Here is a 24,147-nt window from a genome sequence, read left to right on the forward strand (position 1 = left end):
TCGCCCCACTTAGCCACATGGCTCATTTTCTTACCTCTTCACCTCCTCAGCCAGGCCTGACGACCCCTGTTGAAAATTGCAAACCACACCCCCACCCCCACCACCCACTCTTGCCGGCACTTTCTAGTCCATTTCTCTGCTTTACTTTTCTCCTTTGCACTCATCATCACCTGACTCATTACACGTTTACGTATCTTTCTTCCCTCCACTAACACGGAAGCTCCAGGAGAGCAGGGTGTAGCTTTATTCCCTATGTGTTTCCTGTGCCTGTACCAGGGCCTAGCACACAGTAGGTGCTCAGTAAATGTGTGTTGGATGAACAAATGCAGTGAAAGGATCCGATCTACATTGATAAAGAAGGCACTCTGGCTGCTGAGTGGGGATGAGACTGTCAGGAGGAAAGAGGCCCCTGTGGGGGCCTGGCCAGCAGGTGGGTACAATGGTAGCAGCCAGGAGAGAGGGCCTCTTGGACCCAAGTGGATGGGGTCTGCTCAGGAACGAAGGGAAAGGGGCCCAGGATGGCCTGTCATAGAGGACACATTACAACTGGCCCAAAGTTCCAGTCAGGTTTCTAAATTTGGGAAGGGATACAGAAAAACTAAAGACTCTACTGGACAGTCAGTTATTGAAATGATTACATAGAAAATGTATCAAGAATACTTAAAAAAAAAAAAAAAAAAAAAGCACGATGAAGGGGCCACCAAAGACTCCCAGAGAGGAATGGGACTGTGGGCCGGGCGCGGTGGCTCACGCTTATAATCCCAGCACTTTGGGGACCAAGGAGGGCGGATCACAAGGTCAGGAGTTCAAGAGCAGCCTGGGCAACATGGTGAAACCCTGTCTCTCCTAAAAATACAAAAAAAATTAGCCGGGCGTGGTGGTGGGTGCCTGTAATCCCAGCTACTCGGGAGGTTGAGGCAGGAGAATGGTGTGAACCCGGGAGGCAGAGCTTGCAGTGAGCCAAGATTGCGCCACTGCACTCCAGCCTGGGCGACAGACCGAGACTCCATCTCAAAAAAAAAAAGTCATCACTATTTTATTCTGCAGGATTCCAACACCCCAAGGACAGTCATTTTTAGACCCTTCAGTGACGTAATAAGTAACCGGAGGATGTGCTGAGCCTCCACTTCCTCAGACAGTTGCCTGTCACAGCTCATCAGGCCACCAAACTTTTCTTAGGCCTCAAATTTGGAAATGTTCACTCTCAGTTCATTCCTCAGATCCAAGTCCATCCCAATGAAGTAACAGGGGCTCAGCACCTGTCCAGTCTCGTTGCTTCCGGGGACAGGGGCCCATCAGAGGATGCTGTTTCAGCCCTGTGACGCTTGGGCAAAGTGCCTTTTGGTTTCCCTCCCAGGCTGGAACATGCTGGCTCTGTGAAGTTACACTGGGCACAAGAGCCCCCCCTGAACCTGCAGGACTGCCTGCTGTGGTCAGAGGTGCCCCTGGGGCTTTCAGAGCCACAGAATCTTCCTGAGGGCAGCGCCGGAGGAGGCCCCAGTGGGAGTGCCCACTGCCAGGTTCATTCCTCAGGCCCCTGCAGGCCTCTCCCCAAAACAGGCAATGCCTCCCAGCAACCTGCCCCAGGAGCAGACGAGGGAAGGCTGCCATCGGCCCACAGTGCTGGGCTCTGGATGGCTTGGTTGGTAACAGGCCATGGTTTCTATGAGCCAGCTCGGGTGTGAAGGACAGAGGTTGGATTCACCTGTCTGGGCCTCAGTTTCTGCATTCGAAATGTGAGAATCATGGTATCTGCTTTATTTCTTTTTTTTTTTTTTTTTTTTTGAGGCGGAGTCTTGCTCTGTCGCCCAGGCTGGAGTGCAGTGGCGCGATCTCGGCTCACTGCAAGCTCCGCCTCCCGGGTTCCCGCCATTCTCCTGCCTCAGCCTCCCGAGTAGCTGGGACTACAGGCACCGCCACCACGCCCGGCTAATTTTTTTGTATTTTTAGTGGAGACGGGGTTTCATTGTGTTAGCCAGGATGGTCTCGATCTCCTGACCTCGTGATCCGCCCGTCTCGGCCTCCCAAAGTGCTGGGATTACAGGCTTGAGCCACCGCGCCCGGCCTTTATTTCTTATCTCTCAGTGCTGATGTGAACCTCCAATAAGACTTCGAAAAATACTCTTTATACCTTACTTTTATTTTTCATTTATTTTCAGACAATGTCTAGCTGTCTCACCCAGGCTGAAGTGCAGTGGAGTGATCACAGCTCACTACAGCCTTAACCTCCCAGGCTCTAGTGATCATCCTACCACAGCTTCCCAAGTAGCTGGAACTACAGGCATGCACCACCACACCTGAATAATTTTTTCTTTTGAGACAAGGTTTCACTCTGTCACCCAGGCTGGAGTGCAGTGGTACACTCTTGGCTCACTGCAGCCTCAACCTCCCTGGACTTAGGTGATCCTCACGCTTCAGTCTCCCAAGTAGCTGGGACTACAGGCGTGTGCCAGTACACCCGGCTAATATTTTTTTTTTTTTTTTTTTTTTTTTGAGACGGAGTCTCGCTCTGTCGCCCGGGCTGGAGTGCAGTGGCCGGATCTCAGCTCACTGCAAGCTCCGCCCCCCGGGTTTACGCCATTCTCCTGCCTCAGCCTCCCGAGTAGCTGGGACTACAGGCGCCCGCCGCCTCGCCCGGCTAGTTTTTTGTATTTTTTAGTAGAGACGGGGTTTCACCGTGTTCGCCAGGATGGTCTCGATCTCCTGACCTAGTGATCCGCCCGTCTCGGCCTCCCAAAGTGCTGGGATTACAGGCTTGAGCCACCGCGCCCGGCCCCCGGCTAATATTTTTGTAGAGATGGGGTTTCACTATGTTGCCCAGGTTGGTCGTGAACTCCTGGACTTAAGCAGTCTACCTTCCTCGCCTCCCAAAGTGCTAGGATTATAGGTGTGAGCCACCCCCCGGCCTAAAATCCTACCACTTTAAAAAAAGCCTATAATTCTAGCACTTAAAAAAAAATTTTTTTAAATTTTTTATAGAGATGAGGGGGGCAGCTGCGGTATCACTGTGTTGCCCAGGCTGGTCTCGAACTCCTAGGATCAAGCCATCCTCCTGGCCTGGCCTCCCAAAGTGTTGGGATTATAAGCATGAGCCATTATAACTTACCTTTTTTTTTTTTTTGAGATGGAGTTTTGTTCTTGTTGCCCAGGCTGGAGTGCAATGATGAGATCTTGGCTCACTGCAACATCCGCCTCCCAGGTTCAAGCAATTCTCCTGCCTCAGCCTCCCAAGTAGCTGGGATTACAGGCACGTGTTACCACGCCCGGCTAATTTTTTATTTTTAGTAGAGACAGGGTTTCTCCATATACCTTACTCGTAAAGCACTGCATTCATGTAAATTGTGATTAACATGGATTCAAGAGAGGGAGTGAGGACGAAGGAGCCAGGCCTTACCTCTGCTGTCACCCTCCACTTTCCTCCTTCTGACAGTCATCATCCATCCCTGTTTCTGCAGCTGTTTGTTTGACCCTCCTGATCATTTGGCTTGTCACGTAACTTGCCTCCTGGGAGAGAATTCCCTGGGCAGGCCCACATGTGTAGTGAAAAATAATCTGCAGTGAAAAGTAAAACTGCCAAGTAGTCTGGTCCACTGAGCAGTCTTATTTTTTCACTGCAGATGAAGGAGTTGACATTCAGGTTTCATTCTCATTTTTAAGTGCTTTAAAGACACCTACAGTGGATTGAACAGTAGCCTTCAAAAAGATGTATCCACATCCCAATCCCTGGGACCTGTGAATGTTAACCAAGTTAGGAAAAGGGTCTTCCCAGGTGTCATTAAGTTAAAGATCTTGACATAAGGAGCTCATCGTGGATTATCCAGGTGGACCCTGCCAAGGACAAATGGTCCTTAGAAAAGAAAAGCAGGCCGGGCGCGGTGGCTCAAGCCTGTAATCCCAGCACTTTGGGAGGCCGAGACGGGCGGATCACGAGGTCAGGAGATCGAGACCATCCTGGCTGACACGGTGAAACCCCGTCTCTACTAAAAAAAATACAAAAACTTAGCCGGGCGAGGTGGCGGGCGCCTGTAGTCCCAGCTACTCGGGAGGCTGAGGCAGGAGAATGGCGTAAACCCGGGAGGCGGAGCTTGCAGTGAGCTGAGATCCGGCCAGTGCACTCCAGCCTGGGCGACAGAGCGAGACTCCGTCTCAAAAAAAAAAAAAAAAAAAGAAAAGAAAAGCAGAGGTCAGGTGCGGTGGCTCAAGCCTGTAATCCCAGCACTTGGAGAGGCCAAGGTGGGTGGATCACCTGAGGTTGTGAGTTCGAGACCAGCCTGGCCAACATAGTGAAACCCCCATCTCTACTAAAAATACAAAAATTAGCGGGTGTGGTGGCATGTGCCTGTAGTCCCAGCTACTCAGGAGGCTGAGGCAGGAGAATCACCTGAGCCCAGGAGAAGGAGGTTGTAGTGAGCCGAGATTGTGCCACTGCACTCCAGCCTGGGAGACAAGAGAGAAACCCTGTCTCAAGATAAATAAATAAACAAATACCTGAGACTGGGTAGTTTTTATAAAGAAAGCAGGTAACTGGCTCATGGTTCTGCAGGCTGTACAAGCATGATGCCAGCATCTGCTTGGTTTCTGGGAAGGCTTCAGGGAGCTTTTACTCATTATGGAAGGCAAAGCCAGAGCAGGTGCATCACACAGCAAAAGCAGGAGCGAGAGAGAGAGAGAGAGCAGGGAGGTGCGCACACTTTTAAATGAGCAGATCTCATGAGAACTCACTAGTGCAAGGACAGCACCAAGCCACAGCGATCTGCCCCTATGACCCAAACCTCCCACCAGACCTCACCACCAACATTGGGAATTACAGTTCAACATGAGGTTTGGGAATTCCACCCCTGGCCCCCTAGACCTCATGTTCTTCTCACATTGCAAAATATAGTCATGCCTTCCCAGTAGCCCCCCAAAGTCTTAACTCATTCCAGCATTAACTCGAAAGTCCCAATCCAAAGTCCAAGTCCAACGTCTCATCTGAAGATGAGTTCCTTTCACCTATGAGCCTGTAAAAATGAAAACAAGTTATTTACTCCTGAGATACAATGGGGCATAGGCATTAGGTAAACATTCCTGTTCCAAAACAGAGAAATCAGTCAAAAGAAAGGGGCTATAGGCCCCAAGCAAGTTCAAAACCCAGCAGAGCAATCATTCAATCTTGAAGCTCCCAAATAATCTCCTTAAACTCCATGTCCCACAGCCAGGGCACACTGGTGCAAGGGGCGGGCTCCCAAGGCCATGGGCAGCTCTGTTCCTGTGGCTTTGCAGGATTCAGTCCCCATGGCTGCTCTTACAGATTGGAGACGAGGGCCTGCAGCTTTTTCAGGTGCAGGGTGCAAGCTGCTGGTGATCTACCATTCTGGATGGTGGCAGCGCCCTTCCCGTAGCTCCACTAGGCATTGCCCCAGTGGGGACTCTGTGTGGGGCCTCCAACCCCACATTTCCTCTCCAATGTGAGGGTTCTGCCCCTGCAGCAGCCTTCTTCCTGGGCTCCCAGGCTTTCTCATACATCCTCTGAAATCTAGGTGGATGCTGTCAAGCCTCCTTCACTCTTGCACTCTGCACACCTACAGGCTTAATACCACATGGTAGCTGCCAAGGTGTATGGCTTGAACCCTCTGAAGCAGCAGCCTGAGCTGTGACTAGGGCCCTTTGAGCCAAGGCTGGAGCTGGAACAGTCTAGATGCAGGCAGGGAGGAGTGTCCTGAGGCTGTGCAGAGCAGCAGGGCCTTGGGCCTGGACGATGAAACCACTCTTTCCTCCTTGTCCTCTGGGCCTGCGATGGGAGGGTTGTGGAAGATCTATGAAATGCCTTTGAGGCCTTTTTGCCTTTGAGAAGTATTTCCTATTGTCTCAATTATTAGCACTTGGTTCCCTTTTAGTTATGCAAATCCTCTAGCAAGTGGTTACTCCACTGCCTGCTTGAGCTCCTCTCCTGAAAAAGCTTTTTCTTTCTTTGTCACATGGCCAGGCTGCAAATTTTTCAAACTTTTATGTTCTGCTTTACGTTTAAATATAACTTCTAACTTTAATTCATTTATTTGATCCTGCATTTGAGCATAGGGAGTTCAAAGCAGCCAGGCCACATCTTGAATGCTTTGCTGCTTAGAAATTTCTGGCCATACTTGGTGGCTCACGCCTGTAATCCCAGCACTTTGGGAGGCTGAGGTGGGTGGATCATGAGGTCAGGAGATAAAGACCATCCTAGTCAACATGGTGACACCCCATCTCTACTAAAAATACAAAAAAATTAGCTTGGTGTGGTGGCACACACCTGTAGTCCCAGCTACTTGGGAGGCTGAGGCAGAAGAATCGCTTGAACCTGGGAGGCAGAGGTTGCAGTGAGCCCAGATCATGCCACTGCACTCCAGCCTGGCGACAGAGCGAGACTCAGGGAAAGGGAAGGGGAGGGGAGGGGAGGGAAGGGAAGGGAGAGGAGAAAGGAAGGGAGGGAGGGAGGGAGGAGAGGGGAGGGGAGGAGAGGGGAGGGAAGGAAGGGAAGAAATGTCTTCCCCCAGATGTCCTGGGTCATCCCTCTTATGTTCAAACTTCAACAGATCCCTAGGGCATGAAAATAATACAGCCAAATTATTTGCTAAGGCATAACGAAAGTGACCTTTGCTCCAGTTCCCAATAAGTTCCTCTTTTCAATCTAAGACTCATCACCCTGGCCTTCACTTGTTCACATCACTATCAGCATTTTGGTCACAATCATTTAACCAGTCTCTAAGAGGTTTCCAACTTCCCCTCGTCTTCTTGCCTTTTTCTGAGCCCTCCAAACTCTTCCAACCTCTGGCTGTTCCCCAGTACCAAGTCGCTCCCACATTCTCAGGTATCTGAATAGCAATGCCCCACTCCTGGTACCAATTTTATGTGTTAGGCCATTCTTATGTGGCTATAAAGGAATACCTGAGACTGGGTAATTTCTTTTCTTTTTTTTTTTTTTGAGACAGAGTCTTGCTCTGTCACCCAGGCTGGGGTGCAGTGGTGCAATCTCTGCTCACTGCAAGCTCCACCTCCCGGGTTCACACCATTCTCCTGCCTCAGCCTCCTGAGTAGCTGGACTACAGGTGCCTGCCACCACGCCCGGCTAATTTTTTGTATTTTTAGTACAGACTGGGTTTCACCGTGTTAGCCAGGATGGTCTCGATCTCCTGACCTCGTGATCTGCCCACCTTGGCCTCCCAAAGTGCTGGAATTACAGGCATGAGCCACCGTGCCCGGCTGAGACTGGGTAATTTCTAAAGAAAAGAGGTTTATTTGGCTCATGGTTCCACAGGCTATACAAGCATGGCACCAGCATCTGCTCAGCTTCTGAGGAGGCCTTGGGGTGAAACAACCAGATCTTGTGAAAACTCACTATCCTGGGGACAGGACCAAGCCACAAGGGATCTTCCCTCATGACCCAAACACCTCCCACCAGGCCCCACCTCCAACGTAGGTGATTACATTTCAACATAAGATTTGGGGGGAAATATATCCAGACTATATCACCCACGGTAGCATTTCTGACTGTTTTGTTTGTTGTTGTTGTTGTTGTTGTTGTTGTTTTTGGGATGGAGTCTTGCTCTGTCGCCCAGGCTGGAGTAGAGTGGCATGATCACAGCTCACTGCAACCTCCGCCTTCCGGGTTCAAGCAATTCTCTGCCTCAGCCTCCTGAGTAGCTGGGATTACAGGCGCCTGCCACCACGCCTGGCTAATTGTTTTGTATTTTTAGTGGAGGCAGGGTTTCACTATCTTGGTCAGGCTGGTCTTGAACTCCTCACCTTGTGATCCACTCACCTCGGCCTCCCAAAGTGCTGGGATTACAGGCATGAGCCACCGTGCCTGGCCACGTTTCTGACTGTTTTTTACACTATGATGACAAATTTAGTAGCTGTAGTGGAGACTGTGTGGCCTGTGAAGCTGAAAATATTTCCTATCTGACCCTTTACAGAAATGTTTACCCACCCATGCTCCAGAGGGGAGAGGGTGATGCCAGCCTTAGAAGACAAAGCAGGGTAGGAGGGTTGAGGATGAGGAAGGCTGCACTAGGAAGGAGAGGGAGGGACTGAAGGAAGGGAGGGAACAAGCCTTGCAGCCCCGGGGGAGGCCAGTACAAAGGGCCTGAGGTGCAGCGAGGGCTGGAGGGGCTGGAGTGCAGAGAGCCACCATCAGAGAGCAGCAAAGCCAGCTCTCCTTGGAGTGAGATGGGGAACCCTCAGAGAGCCAGGAACAGGGGAGCGTGTTATTTTATATTTTATTTTATTTTATTTTATTTTTATTTTATTTTTATTTTATTTTATTTTATTTTATTTTTGAGACAGGGTCTCTGTTGTTCAGGCTGGAGTACAGTGCTATCTCAACTCACTGCAACTTCTGCCTCCCAGGTTCAAGTGATTCTTATGCCTCAGCCTCCCGAGCAGCTGGGATTACAGGCACCTGCCACCACGCCCACCTTTGTATTTTTAGTAGAGACGGGGTTTCGCCATGTTGGCCAGGCTGGTCTGGAACTCCCGGCCTCAAGTGATCACCCGCCCTGGCCTCCCAAAGTGCTGGGATTACAGGGTGAGCCACTGCACCAGCTGATTTCTGTTTTCAGTATCTCTCTGCTGTGGTGTGGGCCACTGCCCCGGCTGATTTCTGTTTTCAGTATCTCTCTGCTGTGGTGTGGGCCCCTGCCCCGGCTGATTTCTGTTTTCAGTATCTCTCTGCTGTGGTGTGGGCCCCTGCCCCGGCTGATTTCTGTTTTCAGTATCTCTCTGCTGTGGTGTGGGCCCCTGCCCCGGCTGATTTCTGTTTTCAGTATCTCTCTGCTGTGGTGTGGGCCCCTGCCCCGGCTGATTTCTGTTCTCAGTATCTCTCTGCTGTGGTGTGGGAAATACTGTAGATGGAAGGGGCGAGAAAGAAACCTAGGAGGCCAGTGGAGAAGCCACTGCAATGGCCAAGTTCAAAATGATGGTGACCAGGATGGCAGCAGCAGAGACAGTGAGAAGTGACTGGATTCTGGGTCTCTGTGAGGGCAGAATGGGTGTGGAGAGCAATGTCCAGGCTGAGAGAAGGGGGAGTCCAGGATGACGTCAGCGCATTTGGCCTGAGCCTCCGGAAGGTGGGGCTGCTGCTCACTGGGGTTACACGCGGTGAGGGAGCGGAAGGGGAGAGGCCCCAGGAGGAACAGTCTAGGGCACGGAAGGGGGTGGGATGTGGCTCCTTAGCCTGAACTCATCCCATGGAGATTCTGTTAAGACTCCTCAAAAAGGACTGGAGTAAGCCGGGTCTACAGTCCAGGGAAAGGTCTGGCCTGGCCATGGCAATGTGGAATCTTCAGTATTTAAGGCCATGATCCCAGAGAAGCAACTGAAGAAAGAGGTTCAAGGGCTCAGGCTTGGAGACCTCGAAGTTCAGAGGTCGGTGAGGAGAAGTGGGAGAGAATGGTGCCCAGAAGTGGGCGGAGAAGGTGGGTGGAGTGTGGGGACCAGCCTGTGGCCTGTGGCTACCGAGACCAGTGGGACAAACCTGGAAACTTGCCCCCTGGACCGAGCATGGACTAGTTGTTCACGACTTGAAGGAGACCTGTATCTGGCATTTACTGAGGGCCAGGCACTGTGACATGAGCTCAGGGACACGCAGGACCCCTTAGGGCTGGGGCAGGAAGCACCTTTCCCTGCACCTGGATGAAAAGCTGGGCAGCTACCCTCCCTCTCCAGTCACTCTTAGGTGCAATGGAGCCCTTGGGTCCCTTCTAGTCCCAAGAGTGGACTCAGTCCAGGAGCTGCAGCTCTAGTTCCAGTTTAATGATCAAAATTCTCAACCAGGTGCGGTGGTCCACACCTGTAATCCCAGCACTTTGGGAGGCCAAGGCAGGAAGATCGCTTGAGCCCACGAGTTTGAGGCTAGCCTTGTCAACACAGCAAGACCTTGTCTCTACAAAAACTACGAAAGTTAGTCCAGTGTGGTGACGCGCACCTGCAGTCCCGGCTACTCGGGAGGCTGAAGTGGGAGGACTGCTTGAACACAGGAGTTCAAGGCCAGTCTAGGAGTTCAAGACCAACATGGCAAGACCCTGTCTCTGCAAAAAATACAAAAGTTAGCCAGGCCTGGTGGTGCAAGCTTGTGGTTCCAGCTAATCGGGAGGCCGAGGCAAGAGGATCATTCGAGCCCAGGAGGTTGAGGCTGCAGTGAGCTGCGATCACATCACTGCAGTCCAGCTTGGGCAACAGAGCAAGATCCTATCTCAATCAATCAATCAATCAATAATTTAAGTTTATTTAAAGCTGCCGCTTTGGGAAGTTGCAGCAGGGAAGCCACCATGGAGGGAGGCCAGGCCAGCTGCTTCTCTCCTTCTGCACGCGCTCCTCCCACCTCAGCTGCCTCCGCTCCTCAAGGAGGAACAGAGGGAACAGGAAAGGCCACCCCAGGAGGCCCAGCACCCCATGACCTGGCTCTGGGGCCTTGTGGGTTTATGGATTCCCAGTGCTGAGTCATCCCTCACAGGCTCTTGTGGGCACCTTGGACATTGCTCAGAAGCATCTGGTCCCCGGGAACACACTTTTGCCTAATCATCAGGGAAGGGCAGCTTGCTCCAGCCAGGTCACCTGTCCAGCGCCTTGGCCCACCAGGCAGCTACAGCCACAGCCTTGCCTTTGATCAGAGCAAACACCAGACATGTATGTCATGCCCCCAAACCCCCCATATCCAGGGGACACATGTCCTTTCTTGCCAGGCCTGAGATGAACAAGGGAGAGACAAGTCCCCAAGCCTTTCTCTCTTTCTCACGTCACCCACTCCTCTGTTAGATTCTCAAGGTGGATGGTGGGCTAACTAGGGCAACTGACCATCCTGGTTTACCTAGAACCGAGGGGGCATTTTCAGGAATAAAACTGTGAAAATCTGGAGCAAACAGGAGCAAGTTGGTCACTCTGGGGCTGGTGGAGCCAGGTTTCCTTCCACAGGCCCCCACCCCACAAGCACAGGAGGAACCCAGGACAGGAGCACAGAGCAGGCCCCGGGACCAGGCTTGCCACTTTTGCCACTTACAAGTCTTTTTTTTTTTTTTTTTTTTTGAGATGGAGTCTTGCTCTGTCACCAGGGCTGGAGTCCAGTGGCACCATCTTAGCTCACTGCAACGTCTGCCTTCTGGGTTCAAGTGATCCTCCTGCCTCGCCTCCCGAGTAGCTGGGACTGCAGGTGGCACCACCACGCCCAGCTGAATTTTTTTTTTTTTTAAATATTTCTAGTAGAGATGAGATTTCACCATGTTGGCCAGGCTGGTCTTGAACTCCTGACCTCAAGTGATCTGCCTGCCTTGTCCTCCCAAAGTGCTGGGATTACAGGCGTGAGCCACTGTGCCTGGCCCCACTCACAAGTCTTAAACCATGCCTCAGCACATCAATGCCATTTACAAAAAAGTAGAGGGATTTTTCCAGGCAAAAAGAGATAAAAGACATAGGCTGATTAATCATGTCCTGCTTAAAAAATAGCTCTGATGCTATTAAGAATTGTTAGTATTTTGCAGGTGTGACAAATGATTCCGTTTCTGTGGGAGAATGTTCTTAGGAGATCTCTTCTGAACGCTCATGGAAAGCATCACGCTGTTGGCAACTTCATGTTTATTTTTATTCATTTTTTATTTTTTAGAGACAGGGTCTTGCTGTGTTGCCCAGGCTGGAGTGCAGTGGCACAATCACAGCTCACTGCAGCCTCGACCTCCTGGGCTCAAGCAGTCCTCCTGCCTCAGCCTCCCAAAGTAGCTGGGACTACACGCCTGAGCCACTGCACTCAGCCCAATGTACCTTCAATATTTACATTTCTGGCAAAGGTAGCAAAACCTTAACAAATTTTGAACCTAGATAATAAAATTATGAGGCTGAGTGCAGTGGCTCCGGCAGGGACGGCTCACATCTGTAATCCCAACATTTTGGGAGGCCAAGGTAGGCGGATCACTTGAGGCCAGGAGTTTGAGACCAGCCTGGCCAACATGGTGTAACCCTGTCTCTACTAAAAATACAAAAAAATTAGCCGGGCATGGTGGTGCACATCTGTAATCCCAGCTACTAGGGAGGCTAAGGCAGGAGAATCACTTGAACCCAGGAGGCAGAGGTTGCAGTGAGCTAAGATCGTGTCATTGCACTCCAGCCTGGGCAAAAGTAAGAGCGAAACTCAGTCTCAAAAAAATAAAAAATTAATAATTTAATTAATTAAAATGAAATGAAATTATGGACAGTCACTGTAAAGAAAAAAAAAAAAATGTGTAGATCAGCCAACAAGTGATGGAATAGAGCGTCCTATCTTCCTGGCTGGACAGATACACCTCAGAACAGCTGGAAGGCGGCTCCATGTAGAACTTTCTGGACTGCTTCAGGTGCTGTGCTGGAGCATGGTGACAGAGGAGCCTGGCCTGTGGACCTCCCCTGGCCCCCACCAAGGGCGAGGTCTGCCCGTGGGTGGGTCTGAGGGAGGCACCCGTATGGCCTCTGTGCAGTTTGGTCAGGGAATTTGGGGTCCAAGTACCTGGTGCAAAGCCTAAAAGGGCGTTAGGTGCTGTGGACACATCCCTTGGGACACATGGGGTCTGGACAGGCTGGACAGAGGTGGGCCCCCTAAAGCTTGGAGCCCTGGGCAGGGGCACCTATTTTACTGTCTGAGGGCTTCAGTACTTGAAACAAAATGGAGGCAGAACGTCCCACCTTAACACCCCTGATTCCTCCATACCGGCTCGAGAGACAGCAAGGGCCAGAACAGGGGTGGCCCTGCCCAGGGTCATGCAGCAAGGAAGTGGCCAGGCTGGGATCTGAACCCAGGCTAATCCCCTCCCTTGTCCTCCTCCAGGCCCTCACCCCTGCACAGAGCCCTCCAGCTCACTCATCCTCAGCCAGTTCCACCTCCTCGGCTTGTAAACGCCGCGGGATTCTCCCTTCCTAAAAACAAAGGCCTGGCCGGGCACGGTGGCTCACACCTGTAATCCCAGCCCTTTGGGAAGCCGAGGCAGGCAGATCACGAGGTCAAGAGATCAAGACCATCCTGGCCAACATGGTGAAACCCCATATCTACTTTAAAAAAAAAAAAATTGGCCGGGCGCGGTGGCTCAAGCCTGTAATCCCAGCACTTTGGGAGGCCGAGACGGGTGGATCACAAGGTCAGGAGATCGAGACCATCCTGGCTAACACGGTGAAACCCCGTCTCCACTAAAAAATACAAAAAACTAGCCGGGCGAAGTGGCGGGCGCCTGTAGTCCCAGCTACTCGGGAGGCTGAGGCGGGAGAATGGCGTGAACCTGGGAGGCGGAGCTTGCAGTGAGCTGAGATCCGGCCACTGCACTCCAGCCTGGGCGACAGAGCGAGACTCCGTCTCAAAAAAAAAAAAAAAAATTAACTGGGCGTGGTGGCACACACCTGTAGTCCCAGTTACCTACTTAGGAGGCAGAGGCAGGAGAATCGCTTGAACCTGGTAGACAGAGGTTGCAGTGAGTTGAGATCGTGCCACTTCACTCCAACCTGGCAACAGAACGAGACTCCATCTCAAAAAACAAACACACAAAAAAAGGAGGAGCTCAATGACTCGTGCCTGTAATCCCAGCACTTTGGGAGGCTGAGGTCGGCAGATCACTTGAGGTTAGGAGTTCAAGACCAGCCTGGCAAAACGTAGTGAAACCCCATCTCTACTAAAAGTACAAAAATCAGCCAGGTGTGGTGGTGGGCGCCTGTAATCCCAGCTACTCAGGAGGCTGAGGCAGGAGAATCGCTTGAACCCGTGACCTGGAGGCTACAGTGAGCTGAGATTGCACCACTGTACTCCAGCCTGGGCGACAAGACTCTGTCTCAAAAAAAAAAAAAAAGAAAAAAGAAAAAAAGACTGGCCATTCCCCTTCAGCCCTTCCTCAGGGTCCCCTGAGCACTCTATGCCCCCATCTACACTGAGCACTCCAGCCCGCCATCTACACTGGCTGCCTCCCGCCCTCACCTCCTGCTAAGGCCATTCCCCGCTGCATCTGTCTTCTAATTCTGCAGCCTTCAGCACGCTGGGCCCCTCCCTTGTCCCCTTGAGCCACTTCCAGCCTCCCCTGAGCTGCTACTCCTCTCCCAGAAGCCTCCACCCAAGCCCCTCCAGTTCCCAAGATGTCCCCTGCATCCGGCACTGCCCTTCCACATGCCCCTTCCCTCCAGCTTCACAGCAGGGTCAGGCCTCCAGGCTCTGCCCACTGTGCCCATTCACAAGCTGTGGTGGGGACTCCGAGGGGAGGCAGGGGTGTGCGTGGACTTGGGACGCCCAGGTCTGGGACCAGGGGCAGCTGGCTGGTGGAGTGTGGAAGGGGATAGGGACTTTCAGGAAGAGAGGCTGCAGGGGCAAGACCCGGACGGGGGATGCCCCTAAGGGGGCTCTGACCCGGGGAATATTGTGCAGCTTCCTCTCTGCCATTCCCGGAGCTCAGACACTGGCTGGCTGTCACCCCGCCCTTCCTGCAGGACACAGCTCCATCCCCGCCAGTTCCTAGTGTAGGCATCTTCCGCAGCACCGTTGGGAAAGGAAGTCATCAAAGGTGCCTAGGACCAGAGGCTTTTTCCCGAGGTGGCAGAGGAGGGTGTGGGTCTCAGGGCTCTGGCTCAGGGCAAGCGTGGGAGGTCTTTTTTTTTTTTTTTTTTTTTTTTTTTTTTTTTTGAGACGGAGTCTCACGCTGTTGCCCAGGCTGGAGCGCAGTGGCGCGATCTCGGCTCACTGCAAGCTCCGCCTCCCGGGTTCACGCCATTCTCCTGCCTCAGCCTCCTGAGTAGCTGGGACTACAGGCGCCCGCCACCGCGCCCGGCTAATTTTTTGTATTTTTAGTAGAGACGGGGTTTCACCGTGGTCTCGATCTCCTGACCTTGTGATCCGCCCGCCTCGGCCTCCCAAAGCGCTGGGATTACAGGCGTGAGCCACCGCGCCCGGCCGCGTGGGAGGTCTTAGATCTGCACCAGCCCCAGGAAGGCCCCTCCTGCTCCCTGGTGGAGTCCTAGAGGTAACAGCAGCCCCTAAGCTCTGGCGGGAGTGGGCAGCGGCTTTTCTGGCTTCCTACGGCCAGCAGGATAGCTGGGCCTGGCACTGAGCCCAGAGATCACATGCTGGGGCGTTGGCACAGTGAGGAAGAGACCCTCGCCAAAGCTGGCAAAGAAGACCCCACGGGGTGCAGCCGGTGAAGCTGAGAGCTCAGTGTCTGGGGGAGCCTGGAAAAGGGGTCCTCCCCTCCCTCTGCAGGCCAGGATCGCAGGTTTCCCCCTACATGTTGGTAATTCCCAAAAAACCCCATGGCCGCTGGAGCAAAGATCGCAGTGGGCGGCGGCCTCGGGAGCAGTGGACAGGGCACGCAGTGCCTTTGATGCCGGAGCCCTCACTCCACAGGCAACAAACTCTGCAGTGGACTTTGCACCCGGACTTTGTTTTCACCATAAAAAGAAAGGGACAGATCACAGTACCCCTCGCTGCCCTCGCTGAGCCAGAAGCTGCCGCGTGAGCTCTCACAAGCCCCATTTCTAGGTTCCCCAGGCGCACCCCTGAGCCCCTACTCGCCCATTAAGTCCTCCTAATAGCCCTTCGAGGTCTTAATGTATGCCCATTAGACAGAAGGGAAAACTGAGGCGAAAGCAGGTGACTTGACCGAGGTTCCTAAGCGAGCAGGGCGTGGAGCTGAGAACCTCGTTATTACTGCTCCCCACGCAGCCGTTCTAGGTGGAAGAGGCTGACCAGAGTGACCCGGACACCACGGGCCGCCTGCGGTAAGACGTGTGGCCACGAGGGGGCAGCAGTGGCCCGCCCGACCGGGCTCTCCCCGGCGCTCAGTATCCGTCCCGGGCCAAGAAGCAGCGAAGAAACAACTCTGCTGTAAAAACGGGTGACAGCGTGGGGCGGGGGGGGGAGCGGGGGGGGGCTGCGTGGGAGGGCGTGGAAGATGGATGTGGCCAAGGCAGGGGAGCGGCAGCTGCACACACTGGATGCTGTTAAGATGAAGGGAAAGAACGTGGGCTCCGAGATCACTGGACGGTTCCACCCTTCTTCCTGCTCACTGCATGGCCTTGGGCGGGTTGTTGAACCCTTGGAAATCTGTTTTTTTTCTTTTTGTTTTGTTTTGTTTTGTTTTGAGACAGGGTCGTGCTCTGTGACCGAGACTGTAGTGCTGTGGCACGATCTTGGCTCACTGCTGCCTCCCAGATTCACGTGATCCTCCCAGCTCAGCCTCCTGGGTAGCTGGGACCTCAGGTACGTGCCACCACAGCCGGCTAATTTTTGTATTTTTTTTTGTAGAGATGGGGTTTCGCCATGTGGCCCAGGCTGGTCTCGAACTCCTGGATTCTCCTGCCTCAGCCTCCCAAAGTGCTGGGATTACTGGCATGAGTCACCGCACCCAGCGGAGACCTCAGTTTTCTAACCTGTGCCAGCAGGAATAATGGTAGCTCCCTAGCTTGGCTGTGCTGGGAATTAAGTAAGTTGACCAGGTAGCAAATATGAAATATTACTGGACACAGAGGGCCCCAGGCTGGGTTAGCAGTGGTGGCCAGGGATGCTGCTTCCTGGCCTGTGCTCCAAGGAGGGGCCTCATTACCACCTGGGTGAGTCCTCTTCCAAGCCTGGCACTGCTGCGTGGGAATAACTTCTCCTACCAGGCCGGGCGCGGTGGCTCACGCCTGTAATCCCAGCACTCTGGGAGGCCGAGATGGGCGGATCACGAGGTCAGGAGATGGAGACCATCCTGCCTAACACGGTGAAACCCCGTCTCCACTAAAAAATAAAATACAAAAAACTAGCTGGGCGAGGTGGCGGGTGCCTGTAGTCCCAGCTACTCGTGAGGCGGAGGCAGGAGAATGGCGTGAACCCAGGAGGCGGAGCTTACAGTGAGCCGAGATCCGGCCACTGCACTCCAGCCTGGGTGACAGAGTGAGACTCCGTCTCAAAAAAACAAACAAACAAACAAAAAAAAAAAAACAAAAAAAAAACTTCTCCTACCCAAGTTGGCAGATTGTGTGCAAAGTCAAGTCCTGACTGGGGCAGACTTCGAGGCCTCTTCATCGGACCCGCCTCCGGTGACTGCATTCGCACCTCCTCCTGTTCCTGGTTTAACCCAGCCCAGCTTTCCTCCCGCTGAGCCCTCCCTGGGCCTGCTGTCACCCTCGCGCCGCTGTGCTTCGCAGTGCCATTCCCTGTGCCCTGAATACTTTGGCCTGCCTCTCCACCCAGCTGAGAGTCAGTGCCCCGTGAGGCTCTGCTCAGCCCGTCCTCCGGGTTTCTGCCTCTGCTGAGCACCTCCGGGTTTCCGCCTCTGCTGAGCACTTCCCTGTATGACTGTTTCCCAGAGTCCCCACCAGCCTGGGAGCTTCTCAGGACCGGGACCCCTTCTCAGGACTGAGTCTTCCTGGTCTGCCTGCAATTTTTACAGGCGGGCACACTGTCCCTTGGCCAACATCAGAGCCTGAACATCTGCAGATCTGTCCCAGCCACTGGGCACCCAGGCACCCCAGCAGGTAGCTCTGTTATCATCCCATTCTGTGAAGCTGAGGCTCAGAGAGGTGAAGCGCCTGGCCTGGGGCCACAGTCTGTGTCAGCTGCAGAGCCAGGAGCAGAGATTTGCACCTGGGGCTCTGCTCACAGTGTTCTACACAGACTGCTGCTGAAGCCACCTATGTAGGGTCAACAGAGTTCACATTAACTCCCTCTCACCTCCCTCAGCCAGGGTGGGGGCTGATGATGGACACTCTGAGGGATGTCCTACCCTCCCCAACCACGCCCGTCAGTTTTGCCGGATCTCCTTGGAAGAAAAGCTCTGGGCAGAATTCCGCTGTTGGCCTGGCCTACACTCTCCTTAGTGGCTTAGGACCCTCAGCAGTGCATAAGTTGTGGGCAGAGGAGATGCAATCAGGATTCTCACCCACTCACCCCTTGCCAGCCCCAATAAGCTCAATAAGCTGGGCTAGAACTGAGGAAGTGTCCAGGAAATGTGCAAATGGCCTGGGGCAGCCGTGTTCCTTTGAGTAAGGTTGCTGAAGGTGAGGCTGAAAGTTGGAGAAACAGAAGCCAGTGCTTATGGTTTTAATTAAGATAATGGAATGTATCTATCCATCTACCTATCTATCCATCTATCTAGCTACCTATCTCTCCTTAGAGATAGAGTCTCACTCTGTTGCCCAGTCTGGAGTGCGGTGACATAATCATAGCTCATTGCAGCCTCGATCTCCTATGCCCAAATGATCCTCCTACCTCAGCCTCCTGAGTAGCTGGGGCTACAGACACACGCCGACTATGCCTAGCTAATTTTTTATTTCTTTTTTTTTTTTGTGGAGACTGGGTTCTCACGTTGTTGCCCAGGCTGGTCTTGAACCCCTAGCTTCAAGCAATCCTCCTGCCTCAGCCTCCCAAAGTGGAGGGATTACAGGTGTGAGCCACCACACCTGGCTTGGAATTTATTTGTATTCTGATTATAAAATTAATACATGCTTATTGCAGAAAAGTTTGAAAATAGAAGGCCAAAGAACAAAAAGCATATATAATTTCACAGCTAAAATCTCACCGCTATTAACATTTTTATTTATTTTCAGGCTTTTTTCTTTCTAGGTACATATGCAGAGATAATATTTAATTTAATTTAATTTATTTATTTTAGAGATAGGGCCTCACTCTGTCACCCAGGCTGGAGTACAATGGAGTGATCATAGCTCACTGCAGCCTCAAACACCTGGGATCAAGCAATCCCCCGACTCAGCCTTCTGAGTAGTTGGGACTGAAGTGTGAGTCAAAACAACTGGCTAATTTTTTTTTTTTTTTTTTTTTTTGTAAAGACAGAGGTCTCACTATGTTGCCCAGGCTGATCTCAAACACATGGGTTCAAGCGATCCTCCCACCTTGGCCTCCCAAAGTGCTGGGATTACAGGCGTCAGCCACCATGCCTGGCCTAAAAAGCCATTTTTTATCATTTACTAAAATCCCATGGACACTTTGACCTGTCTGTATTCCATGCTACTGATCTGACTGCTGGCATCTACATCATTATGGCCATCTATCATAATCCATTTTAACGTTAAAATTGTGCTGCTGCTTAGAATTTTTCTGGCCTGTCTCCTATTTGTATTCTTCCAGATAAAATTTAGAATCATTTTATCAAGTTCCCCTTGCAGAAAAAGCCCTATTAGATTTTGGTTGAAAAATACTGAAGTTTTACATTAATTTAGGAAGGGGCCGGGCGCAGTGGCTCACACCTGTAATCCCTACACTTTGCGAGGCCAAGGCAGGCGGATGACTTGAGATTGGGAGTTCGAGACCAGCCTGGCCAACATGGTGAAACTCCATTTCTACTAAAAATACAAAAATCAGCTGGGTATGGTAGTGTGTGCCTATAATCCCAGCTACTTGGGAGGCTGAGGCAGGAGAATCGCTTGAACCCGGGAGGTGGAGGTTGCAATGAGCAGAGATCGCACCACTGTATTTCAGCCTGAAATACAGAGCGAGACTCCATCCAAAAAAAAAAAAAAAAAAAACTTCGGAAAGATTGAGACTCTTACAGTCATAGGTCTTCCTATCCAAGAGCACAATATAGCTTTTCATGTATTCAAGTCCTTTTCAATGCATCAACAGGATTTTGCAGTTTTTTTTCATGATATCTTGCTATTTCTTATAAAATATATTCCTAGATATTCTGCATGTTTTCTGGATGTTTGTTAATGAATATTTTTCATTTGTCATATTTCCTAATTGGCTGTTTCTTTTGTGTGGCCATTCTTTTGTGTGTGTGTGTTTTTTTTTAACTTTCTATTTTGAGATAATTTTGACTTACAGAAGATTTGCAAAAATAGTACAGAGAGTTCCTGTTTCCCCCTTATGTTAACCCAGTTTCTCCTTATGTTAACATCTTACATAACTATAGAACAATTGTCAAATCTAAGAATCAACCTGGGCACAATGCTATTAACTAAAGTGCAGAAGCTGTTCAGATCTCACCAGTTCTTCCACTGATCCCCTTTTCTCTTCCAGTGTTCAATCCAGAATCCTACATTATATTTAGTTGTTGTTTCTCTTTGGTGTCTTCCAATCTGTGACAGTTCCTCAGTCTTTCTTTGTCTTTCCTGACTTTCAGTTTTTCATACTTTAGAAAAATACTGGCCAGTTGTTTTGTAGAATGCCCTGAGTTTGGGTTTGCCTGAAGTTTTTTGTGATGAGATTGGGGTCATGCATTATTGGAGAGGGTGCCACAGCCTTGGTTTGCAATGTCAGTTTATATCACTGGAGACCCTAACCTTGAGCATTTCGTTAAGATGCTGTCTGCCAGGATTCTCCACTAGAAAATTACTATTTTTCCCTTTTTAATTACTAAATGTCTGAGGGGAAATACTTTGAGACTATGCAAATATCCTGTTTCTGCTTTAACTTCCACTCACTAAGTTTAGCATTCATCTATGGATCTCGCTTATAGCAATTATTACTGTGGAGTTCTAATGGTAGTATTCTGTTTCTCTCATTCCTTCGACCTTTATTCATTTGCTTTTTCCTCATTTATTCATTTTGTTTCAGTTGTTTACACCAATATGGGTTCGTGGATATTGGTTTTATTCTTTGGGTTGCAATCGAATAATATCATTATTTTGTTACTCAGTTGTTCCAACCTTGGTCGTTACGAGCCTTGAAATTTGGCTCCTATGCTTTTTTTTTTGAGACTGAGTCTCGCTCCGTCACCCAGGTTGGAGTGCAGTGGCGTGACTTTGGCTCGTGCAACCTCCGCCTTCCAGGTTCAAGTGATTTTTCCCGCCTCAGCTTCCAAGGTCGCTCGGATTATAGGCACACACCACCATGCCCGGCTACTTTTTGTATTTTTAGTAAAGATGGGGTTTTACCATGTTGGCCAGGCTGGTCTCAAACTCCTGACCTCAGGTGATCCGCCTGCCTCAGCCTCCCAGAGTGCTGGGATTACAGGCGTGAGCCACCATGCCTGGCCTCCTATGCCATTTTAACATGCCCCTGTCTTTTCTTTTTCTTTCCTACTTTCTGTGACCATAAGAAGCTCCAATATACATTTTTGCTGCCCTAGACAGCCTCAATCAGTTCTCAGAAAAGCCCTGGTTCTTTTTATGGGATACGTAGAAAACTAGTTCTGTATGGCCGGGTGCGGTGGCTCATGCCTTTGGGAGGCCGAGGCGGGCAGATCACAAGGTCTGGAGATTGAGACCATCCTGGCTAACATGATGAAACTCCATCTCTACTAAAAATACAAAAAATTAGCCAGGCACGGTGGCAGGTGCCTGTAGTCCCAGCTACTCAAGAGGCTGAGGCAGAATGGTGAACCCGGGAGGCGGACCTTGTAGTGAGTCAAGATCGGCCACCACTGCACTCCAGCCTGGGTGACAGAGCGAGACTCCGTCTCCAAAAAGAAAAAAGAAAAAAAAGAAAACCAGCTCTGTATGCTAGGTCTTTTTTTTTTTTTTTTTTTTAAGACAGGGTCTCTTTCTGTTGCCCCGGCTGGAGTGTAGTAGCACGATCACAGCTCACTGTAGCCTCAACCTTCTGGGCTCAAGCAATCCTCCTGCCTCAATCTCCCAAGTAGCTGGGACTACAGGCATGCACCACCATATGTGGCAATTTTAAAAAATTGTTTGTAGAGATGGAGTCTCCCTGTGTTGCCTGGTCTGGAACTCCTAGCCTCAAGTGATCCTCCTGCCTTGGCCTCCCAAAGTGCTAAGATTACAGGCATGAGCCACTGTACCTGGCCTGGCCAAGGTAAGTCTTTTTTTAAAAGAAGTTGTTTTATAGTTTTTATCTCGAGTTTTCTAGCTATTTAGTCATATTGATTACAACAAAGGATGATTTTACTACCTCCTTTCCAATGTTTCCACATATTTTTTCATTTTATCTAACTGCATTTTAAAATAAACTTTTAATTTTAGAATGGTTTCATACTTACAGAAAATGCGCAAAGATAGTACAGAGAGTTCCTGTGTACTCCACACCTTGGTTTCCTTATTATTATCTTATGGATAATAAGATAGATAAGGTCTCGCTCCGTCGCCCAGGCTGCAGTGCAGTGACACGATCATGGCTCACTGCAGCCTCTGTCTCCAAGGCTGAAGTGATCCTCCTGCCTCAGCCTTCTGAGTAGCTGGGAGTACAGGCACATACCACCGTGCTTGGCTACTTTTTTTCAGTAGAGATGGGGGTCTCACTATGTTGCCAGGGCCGGTCGCAACCTCCTGGGTTCAAGAGATCCTCCCACCTAAGCCCCTGAGTAGCTGGGATTCAGGCGCATGCCACCATGCCAGCTAATTTTTTATTTTTATTTTTTGTATGGACAGGACATACAGTGTTGGAAATGGATTGCTTGCAGAGGTAGGAGGATTGCTTGAGCCCAGGAGTTTGATCACACTGTGAACCATGATCGCACCCCTGCACTCCAATCTGGGCAACAGAGTGAGACCTTGGCTCAAAAAAAAAAAAAAAAAAAAAGAGAGAGAGAGAGATTCAAAGATAGGCAAAGGAGTGGAAAAGCTTTATAGTGGGCAAAAGGAAGGCTCCAAGTCTACCCTATTGGCAAGGGGCTGAAGGTGGGCTAACTAGAGATAGGGGGTACTATGTGGTTGACTATGGGTGCATCTTTGGCTTTCCCTGGTTGGTCTTAAGTTGGAAGCAGGGACAAAAACTAGGGAAGCTGTTAGTTATTAATCAAGTTCTGGCAGTAGTGGGCTGGTTATGATAGAAGTTATTGTTTTGGCCAGGTGTGGTGGCTCATGCCTGTAATCCTAGCGCTTTGGGAGGCTAACGTGGGTGGATCAGGGAGGAGGGAGGATTTGGGAGGTCAGGAGTTAGCCTGGTTAACATGGCGAAACCTCATCTCTACTAAAAATACAAACATTAGCTGGGCATGGTGGTGCATGCCTATAATCCCAGCTACTTGGGAGGCTGAGGCAGGAGGATCCCTTGAACCCAGGGGGACAGAGGTTGCAGTGAGCTGAGATTCACACCACTTTACTCCAGCCTGGGCAAAATTGCGAAACTCCATCTCAAAAAAAAAAAAAAAAAAAAAAAAAGTTATTGTTTAGCTTCCTCGATTGTTATTGGATGTAGTAATCTGGCTTCCTGCAAGTCTAACTTTCAGCAAACTGGCTGCATGGGCTATGTACTGTAGATAAGGCATAAGTAAAGCAAAAATTGACAGAACATCAAGGATAAATAGAAAATCCATAACCAAGCAGAAGATTTGAACACTTCACTTTCAGTAACTGATAAAACAAGTAGACAAAAAAAAAATCAGTAAGGATGTAGAAGATTTGAACAACATAATTAACAAACTTGACTTGATTTACACATCTAGAACCCTGCAGAACACACACTTTTTTCAGGCATACTCAGAACATTTATATAAAGTGACCATATGTTGGTCCATAAAGCAGTTTCAACAAATTTCACAGGAGTAAAATAACACAGACCGTGTTTTCTGACCATAAGTACAGCTAACCTAGAAATTGAAAACAAAAAGCTAGAAAAGCCCCATATATCTGGAAATTTTAATATACACTTTGAAATAACAAATGGATCAGAGATGAATTCAGTTAGGAATTTAGAAATATTTTGAACTGAAAAATAATGAGAATACTCTACCCCAAAACTGTGGGGTGCAGCTGAACAGTTTGTAGAGGAAAAGTATACTCTTACGTGCATACCTTAAGGAGTGGGGGAGGATTGAAAGTTAATGGGAGGCCAACGTGGGTGGATCACTTGAGGTTAGGAGTTCAAGACCAGCCTGGCCAACAAGGTGAAACCCCATATCTACTAAAAATACAAAAAATTATCCAGGCGTGGTGGTGCACACCTGTAATCCCAGCTACTGGGGAAACTGAGGCGAGAGAATCACTGGAACCCAGGAGGCAGAGGTTGCAATGAGCCGCAATCGTGCCACTGCACCCCAGCCTGGGAGGCAGAGCGAGACTCCATCTCAAAAAAATAAAAAAAAAGTGAATGGGGCCGGGCGCGGTGGCTCAAGCCTGTAATTCCAGCACTTTGGGAGGCCGAGACGGGCGGATCACGAGGTCAGGAGATCGAGACCATCCTGGCTAACATGGTGAAACCCCGTCTCTACTAAAAAGTACAAAAAATTAGCCCGGAGTGGTGGCAGGTGCCTGTAGTCCCGGCTACTCGGGAGGCTGAGCCAGGAGAATGGCGTGAACCTGGGAGGC

The 24,147-nt window shown here is 50.5% G+C and overlaps 1 long non-coding RNA gene across 3 annotated transcripts in view; it reads right to left on the reverse strand.

Annotated features, from left to right (window-relative positions):
• Nucleotides 1-4,489: 4,489 nt before the first annotated feature.
• Nucleotides 4,490-24,147, reverse strand: part of LOC106993178 (uncharacterized) — a 30,356-nt gene continuing 10,698 nt past the window's right edge. For 2 of the 3 annotated variants that reach the window (XR_013403488.1, XR_013403486.1), the window contains exon 5: nucleotides 18,248-18,384. This is a non-coding gene — a long non-coding RNA (uncharacterized LOC106993178). Of the gene's footprint in view, nucleotides 5,001-18,247; nucleotides 18,385-24,147 lie in introns of those variants that run through there. The other variant, XR_013403487.1, reaches the window with a different exon arrangement.

Source organism: Macaca mulatta, chromosome 14 (genome assembly GCF_049350105.2).
Source record: "Macaca mulatta isolate MMU2019108-1 chromosome 14, T2T-MMU8v2.0, whole genome shotgun sequence".
Classification (NCBI taxonomy): domain Eukaryota; kingdom Metazoa; phylum Chordata; class Mammalia; order Primates; family Cercopithecidae; genus Macaca; species Macaca mulatta.